This window comes from Salmo salar, chromosome 16 (assembly GCF_965601325.2).
Source record: "Salmo salar chromosome 16, fSalSal1, whole genome shotgun sequence".
Lineage (NCBI taxonomy): Eukaryota > Metazoa > Chordata > Actinopteri > Salmoniformes > Salmonidae > Salmo > Salmo salar.
The window spans coordinates 26,985,001-26,991,827 of NC_138306.1; the positions used below are offsets into that span (position 1 = coordinate 26,985,001).

At 40.8% G+C, this 6,827-nt stretch overlaps 1 protein-coding gene across 1 annotated transcript in view; it reads right to left on the reverse strand.

The window, feature by feature from the left end:
• LOC106573451 (semaphorin-3ab) overlaps window positions 1-244 on the reverse strand; it is a 36,107-nt gene extending 35,863 nt beyond the window's left edge. The window contains exon 1 of the mRNA XM_014148512.3: window positions 1-244. This exon is cut by the window's left edge and continues 201 nt beyond it. The gene's annotated coding sequence lies outside the window, so the exon portion shown is untranslated.
• Window positions 245-6,827: the final 6,583 nt, after the last annotated feature.

Below are 6,827 nucleotides of genomic sequence, written 5' to 3' on the forward strand. Positions count from 1 at the left end.
AAACAGGTCCAGTATGTTCCAGTTCCTAATCCAATTAGTTTGGGAAACAGAGTCTGTACTGAGACACTCCTTCTGTAGTTCTCACAAATTCACTACTCAGATCCACTATATGTCCTCAATACAGCCCAGCTCAGCCTAGCCCTGTCCACACTGCACACTGCACACAGGGCAACTGAAAGCAGCTGAGGGAGCCAGCACAGCCAGAGGGGGGGAGGTGGGTAGAGCACGGGAAAGTGTGAGAGAGCGAGAGAGCTGCAAGAGTGAAAGAGAGAGGAGGGAGAGAGAAAGAGAGAGGGAAAGAAGGAGGGCAGAGTGAGTAAGTGAGGAGCAGGAAAGCATAGAGAATAGTAGAGAGGAGTGCTGTAATTGAATGCTGTAACAGAGAGGTTGTGACTGTTTATTTTCTACAATGAGCTCTACTGTTTTACCTCAGATTGCTCTATTCCTCTACGCTTGACCTCTGCTACTCTCCTTCTCCCAATGCTCGGTTCTACCTGGGGAGACCTACCCTATCTTGATATATCTTTGACAGCAGGATTCTATCAGTACCACTACCAGGACATTAGGTCACTGGTATAATGAATAGTAGACATGTCCTTTCCAGATCAGTCAACAGTCTCAATGCTCCACAATAACCATCTGAATGAGTCCCATACAGCCTCTACAGGCCTGGCTAGCTGGACACACCACTGTTACTGTATCACAGCCAAACACACAATTTACTGGTTAGCCTTGCAAAACAGGGCCAAGGACTTCACTGTCCTTGAAAGAGCGAGAGAGGTAGCTAATGCTATTGTAATAATGACAGATTGCTACGGTAGTTGCAGTGGGCTGTAGGCCAGAAGCTCGGAGAATGGACTCAGCATTAGATTACTGTCCTGTGAAAACATTACCATTAGAATAAAGCTCAGGCCTTATCTGGCTTTAATCAACCATTTATCCCTTAAAACATGTTTCAGATTAGGGGATACAAATATTTCTACTTATTTATGTTTTACTCTTTGTTGTGTATAGGATTTGTTTATTGACATTACAAAGCAGTACTGTCAATGGATAACATCATGGCATTATAGTGATATACAGCTCATTCGGAAACTATTCAGACCCCTTCCCTTTTTCCATATTTTGTTACTTTACAGCCTTATTCTAAAATGGATTAACCAATTTTTTTCCCTCATCAATCTACACACAATACTCCATAATGACAAGGTAGTAAATTCAATTGATTGGACATGATTTGGAATAGCACACACCTGTCTATATAAGGTCACACAGTTGACAGTGCATGTCAGAGCAAAAATCAATCCATGAGGTTGAAGGAATTGCCCATAGAGCTCCGAGACAGGATTGCGTTGAGGCACAGATCTGGGGAAGGGTACCAAAACATTTCTGCAGCATTGAAAGTCTCCAAGAACACGGGGGCCTCCATCATTCTTAAATGGAAGAAGTTTGGAACCACCAAGACTTCCTAGAACTGGCGGCACCGACCAAACTGAGCAATAGGGGGAGAAGGGCCTTGGTCAGGGAGGTAACCAAGAACCCAATGGTCACTCTGACAGAGCTCCAGAGCTCCTCTGTGGAGATGGGAGAAACTTCCAGAAGGACAACCATCTCTGCAATACTCACCAATCAGGCCTTTGTGGTTGAGTGGCCTGACGGAAGCCACTCCTCAGTAAAAGGCACATGACAGCCCACTTGGATTTAGCCAAAATGCACCTAAAGGACTCTCAGACCATGAGAAACAAAACTCTCTGGTCTGACGAAACCAAGATTGAACTCTTTGGCCTGAATGCCAAGCGTCACGTCCGGAGGAAACCTGGCACCATCATCCCTACAGTGAAGCATGGGGGTGGCAGCATCATGTTGTGGGGATGTTTTTCAGCGGCAGGGACTGTGAGACTTGTCAGGATCAAGGGAATGATGAACAGAGCAAAGTACAGAGAGATCCTTGATGAAAACCTGCTCCAGAGCGCTCAGGACCTCAGACTGGGGGCGAAGGTTCACCTTCCAACACGACAACAACCCTGAGCACACAGCCAAGACAACTCAGGAGTGGCTTCGGGACAATTCTTTGATTGTCCTTGAGTGGCCCAGCCCGAGCCCGGAATTCAAAACTCTCTGGAGAGTCCTGAAAATAGCTGTGCAGCGACGCTCCCCATACAACCTGACAGAGCTTTAGAGGATCTGCAGAGAAGAATGGGGGAAAGTCCACAAATACAGGTGGGCCAAGCTTGTAGCGTCATACGCAAGAAGACTCGAAGCTGTAATCGCTGCCAAAGGTGTTTCAACAAAGTACTGAGGAAAGGTTCGGATTACATACATTACCAGTCAAAAGTTTGGACACACCTACTCATTGAAGGGTTTTCTTTATTTTTACTTGTTTCTACATTGTAGTATAATAGTGAAGACATCAAAGCTATGAAATAACACATATAGAATCATGTAGTAACCAAGAAATTGTTAAACAAATCAAATTGTGTTTTATATTTGAGATTCTTCAAAGTAGCCACTCTTTGCTTTGATGACAGCTTTGCACACTCTTGGCATTCTCTCAACCAGCTTCATGAGGTAGTCACCTGAATGCATTTCATTTAACGGGTGTGCCTTGTTAAAAGTTCATTTGGGGAATTAATTCAACTTTATCAATGTAGAAGCAACAGTCATTTTTCATACTTTGGACATCGTACTTTGATCTGGTTTCATCCAATTTCATGAAAAACATGATTTTGACTGTTCATGACCTTGAATGTGATCCATAGTATATCTTAAGGATGCGTGGCCTATTGGGGTGGCATGGCTTTCAGATAAGTGTTTTTGGCCTCTTTTGATATTAAATGTCATTCCTGTTCGTACACTGCAAATTGAAGCTCTCCTTCAGTATTTCTGTAGATTAAACATTTTACTACACAAATAATAACAAAGTGGTAACTACACCCAGCATTTAGATATACATAGTCACTTGAGGAAACCTCAATAAGCTACCAACATGTCAGTGCTCAAACTTTATTTGCTTGACAATACAACAGAACAAATTAAGCGGAATGACATTTACTCTCACGGGTAGTAAAAAAAATAACTAGATTAAAGCCATGCCCCTACTAAGCCACACTTCCAGTCTCCTAATCTGACCTGGTCGATCATAGCCAGTGGTGGAAAAATTACCCAATGATCACGCTTGAGTAAAAGTGAAGACATGTTAATAGAAAATGACTCAAGTAAAGGTGAAAGTCACCCAGTAAAATAATAAGTGAGTAAACGTTGAAAGTATATGGCTTTAAATATACTTAGGTATCAAAAGTAAATGTAATTGCTAAAATATACTTATGTATCAAAAGTAAAAGTATATATTATTTCACATTCCTTACATGAAGCAAAACAGACAACACAATTTGATTGTTATTTAAAGTTACGGACACCCAGGGGCACACTCCAACACTAATTTACAATCAAAGCATTTGTTTTTAGTCAGTCCACCAGATCAGAGGCAGTAGGGATGACCAGGGATGTTCTTTGAGAAGTGCATGAATAGGAACATTTTCCTGTCCTGATAAGTATTCGAAATGTAACGAGTACTTTTGGGTGTCAGGGAAAATGTATAGATTAAAGATAACATTATTTTCTTTAGGAATGTGGTAAAGTAAAAGTAAAATTTGTCGAAAATATAAATAGTAAAGTACAGATACCCAAAACAACTAATTAAGTATTTTTACTTAAGTACATTACACCACTGATCATTGCTCAATATCCCAACTAACATGTGATCTATCCACTATTTACCCTGCACTGGGTTGTTTTTAACCCAGCATTTTTTTATGTACAGTATATCTTCTAAATCTATGTACAATAATTATAAACACAGAGACACTAGAAAGAAGACAAAATCAAATAATGTTAAGCTAAATCCAATGAGAAACTTTTTGACTTGTGAAACCGGCTCTAGAGTCACTCTATAGGGTCAGCCGGTCCTGACATGTCTAATGTGTCCACATCTGTTCTGACCTGTCTCACACCTCTACTTCCCTTTCCATCTCTAAACCCTTCACCTGTCATTCCTCTATCTCTCCCTCCCTCAATCTCATCCTCCCTTCCCTCCATCAGCGGTTGTCAGTCTTTCTCTTCCACCTCTCGATCCCTATCCCCCCTCTTCACCCTTTTCACATTTCTCCCTGCAGCAGTTCTAAATCTGTTTCTCTCTCTTTATCTCTGCGAGGTCCCTCTCCCTACAGTCAGACATTTTAATGTATATTAATCATACTGAGATCACTTGGCAGGGCTTGCTATAATCTGCTGCCAATGCTTACTGTACTGTACATACAGTCAATCTGTAATGGTTAGTTAAAACTTTATTTTGACAAAAAATTGAAATATGAAGGTAAAAGTTCAAGCTGTTATAAATGTACTGTCACGACTTCCGCCGAAGTTGGTCCCTCTCTTTGTTTGGGCGGTGTTCGGCGGTCGTCGTCACTGGTTTTCTAGTTGCCACCGATCCACGTTTTCTTTTTCCATTTGTTTTGTCTTCATTGTACACACCTGATTTCCATTTCATAATTTTTGTTCCCTATTTAACCCTCTGGTTTCCTGCGTGTTTGTTCTGTGTTAAGCTGTGGTGTATATTTGTGAGCTGAGTTATTTTCCCTGCGTGGAATGTTTTGTTGTTTTGTTGAGTAAAGACCTTTATTACTCATTCTCGGTGTCCTGCGCCTGACTCCGTCCCACCTGCTGCACACTGACTCTTGACATGTACAAGTACTGGCATATCATTGGAGAGTTGCGTTGAGATGGTGATAAATTACTAAGTACCGTAACCCACTGCTGTGAAGTTTTTGTATTTGTGCTACCTAGAACCTAGAGTGTCACACAATGATAGATACAGTGAGAGAAACGTCTGACCTCTGTGATTGCCAACAAGGGTTTTGCCACCAAGTACTAAGTCATGTTTTGCAGAGGGGGTCAAATGCTTATTTCCCTCATTAAAATGCAAATCATTTTATAACATTTTTGACATGCGTTTTTCTGCATTTTTTTGTTGTTATTCTGTCTCTCACTGTTCAAATAAACCTACCATTAAAATTATAGACTGATCATTGCTTTGTCAGTGGGCAAACGTACAAAATCAGCAGGGGATCAAATACTTTTTTCCCTCACTGTATGTATGTTCTTGACAAATAATACATTTTCATAAATGCAGCATTGAACTCTAAATTACCCTGATATTACTTAAATTAAGGACCTTTAAGCCTACCAGGAAATGATTATGTGTTTGGTTGACTGCTTTGAAGTACCAGACATTTCTTTGTGGATTTCTCAGTTTCTCTTGTGAGTTCAGCGCAGGTCAAACGGTGCACTGTCTGGCTAGAGCCACATAATGTTTACTTTGCATTCAAGCCGACATGGATATCTAATAACCTATCTTTCATCAAGACTCGGTGGCACTGTGGTTACACAATCTCATCGGTGCCCAAAGCGGTCAGCTGACGATGTGACAACAAAACTTACGCTCTGTGTTTTTCTGAGAACTCGGTGCAGTGTTGAATGACTCTCCTATCCAGGTTTATTAGGAGATTTTATATCCAGCAAGTCATCAATGCGCAATGTCCCACTCCTCAACTGTGCTCTTCGTGTGTTTCGTTGTGCTTATCAGGACATCAAACATCACAGGTTTAAACAACATTATGAAATTGATTAATCATGGTTCATGCTTAGACAGACACATACTGTATGTACATATTGTGTGAGTGATTGGCTCCATCACAATGAAAAATGAAATAGATGTATACAGTACATATGACATGAATTTCTGGGAAAGTTTCCACTACAGTAGGGTTTACTTCTCAGACACTTGGCGCCTGATCACATAAAGAAATATACCATGCTCTCCATATCTCTCTCTGTCATATATTCTGACATATATTCCCACACTCACAGTCACACAAGGAAGTTCCAAGAAGTCATCTAGAACACTGTTGTAATAAGAGCTCACTGAGCTGATCACATGACCTTTTGAACCCAGGTCAAATGGACAGGACCACTGTTTGGTCCATGTACCATGTACACTGCTATAACCGTTACATGAGATATACATATTTCATACCAAACGTTACCAGACACAATCAATTTGATACTTTCACAATTCAAAGATTAAAGCCTTAACTATCACATACGGTTTTGTTATTTCCACAACAGTTATTTCCCAGTTTTCACAAACAATTGAGGTTAAAACAGGGAAGTTAGAATTAACATCATCAATCAACACATGTAAAAGCCATAAACAGAGAGTCATCAATCATAGACTCATCAAGAGGACTATTCGATCAATCAATCAAATGTATTTATAAAGCCCTTCTTACATCAGCTAATGTCACAAAGTGCTGTACAGAAACCCACCCTAAAACCCCAAACAGCAAGCAATGCAGGTGTAGAAGCATGGTGGCTAGGGAAAACTCCCTAGAAAGGCCAGAACCTAGGAAGAAACCTAGAGAGGAACCAGGCTATGAGGGGTGGCCAGTCCTCTTCTGGCTGTGCCGGGTGGAGATTATAACAGAACATGACCAATTGTATTTCCTCTTAAAGTGTGTAAAGTGGGACGTCACTCCCTAACAAACATCTGACAGTTAGTAAGCTGTCTCCCTTCTCTAGTGAATGATAATTAGTTCTAGTGTGGATGCTCTGGCCATGACTCAGGACTGATAGAACAGACATAACCCTGAACGCCACATAATTTCACACCCAATATCAGAATTCTTGACTCTTTTAAACACTGAGCAAGACACTGAATTATGTAGTGGCACAGAATTCTGAATTTAACTAACTCAACATTTGAAATGGCA